The sequence below is a fragment of the Hipposideros armiger genome, unplaced genomic scaffold, assembly GCF_001890085.2.
Source record: "Hipposideros armiger isolate ML-2016 unplaced genomic scaffold, ASM189008v1 scaffold_1192, whole genome shotgun sequence".
Taxonomy (NCBI): Eukaryota; Metazoa; Chordata; class Mammalia; order Chiroptera; family Hipposideridae; genus Hipposideros; species Hipposideros armiger.
In genome coordinates, this window is record NW_017732542.1 from 359,451 (window position 1) to 360,678 (window position 1,228).

A 1,228-nucleotide genomic window follows, 5' to 3' on the forward strand; every position below is an offset into this window, starting at 1 on the left:
GCTTGGGACGCCAGCTCTGAGCAGCAGGGCCCCGGTTCAGATCCCACATGAGGGCCAGTGGTGCTGCGCCCTCTACAGCTAAGATGATGAACGATGGCTCGACCTGGAGCTGGGCTGCTGTGGGTTGCGGGAGATGGCATGGGCTGCAGTGGAGCTGGCCGGCAGCTGGCGTGCGCTTTTGTGAGCTGCCGTGAGTGGCCGTCCAATGGCCGTCGAGCAGCTGCCTTACCCGGGAAGAGCACAATGTTCATACCAACATGGGCCAGTGAGGCGATGTCCTCCACGACTAGACTGAAGAACAAAAGGACAGCAACTTGTCTGTTCCCCTTCCCTGATGCCCCAACGCTGTTCCCCTCCCCCAGTTCCCCAATAAAATCTTTAAAAAAATAAATTAAATAAAATTATGTGTCAACTCAATAGGCCGGTGGGGGTTCTTTATTTACTTGTTTTGATAAATCTGATATACTTATATGGTATGCATTTCTTTAAAAGCATGAGTTTAAGTCCATATGTATTAACAGAAAAAGGTGGAACTGATTTAGAGTTTTGGGGTATCTCTTCTACAAAAATATGCCAATATAATCCTTTATTTTTATCTATACAAAAGATCATTCTGTAAAATACTCTTTAAACCATATCTTGGGAATTCTTTCCACATCAGAATTTACAAATGTACTGTAGTCTTCAAGTGCCTGTATTGAATCCCATTAAAATGATGGATCATAATTTACTGAATTGCTCCCCTTTAGATGGAAACTTGGGGTATTTCCAAGTGTCATGTCTATACATGTTTACAATAATAAACATTCCTATACCTGTATCTTGGCATAATTTTGCAAAAATAATCTATCAGGTATTACGAAGCCTTTTAAAAGCCTCAAACTAAAATAGCATGGTATTAGCACAATAATAAAAGCTCAGAACTGGGTATCAAAACAGAGAATCTAAAAATACATCTATATCTATGCATATGCCTATTTTATATATTTATATATCATATTTTCTATGAATTTACAGTCATTCAGAAGATGTATGTGATCATGGTGCTATATATGTCAGAATCCTGATTGTATCATGTCCTAACAGCAGGACCTTGAGACAGCCACTTAATTTCTCTAAATTCAGGAATGACCTTGAGTAGAGATGATAATGATACCTCATGGCTGCAATTATTAAAATAAATATGATAGAATATGATCTCACTTATACGTGGATTCTAAGGAAGTGA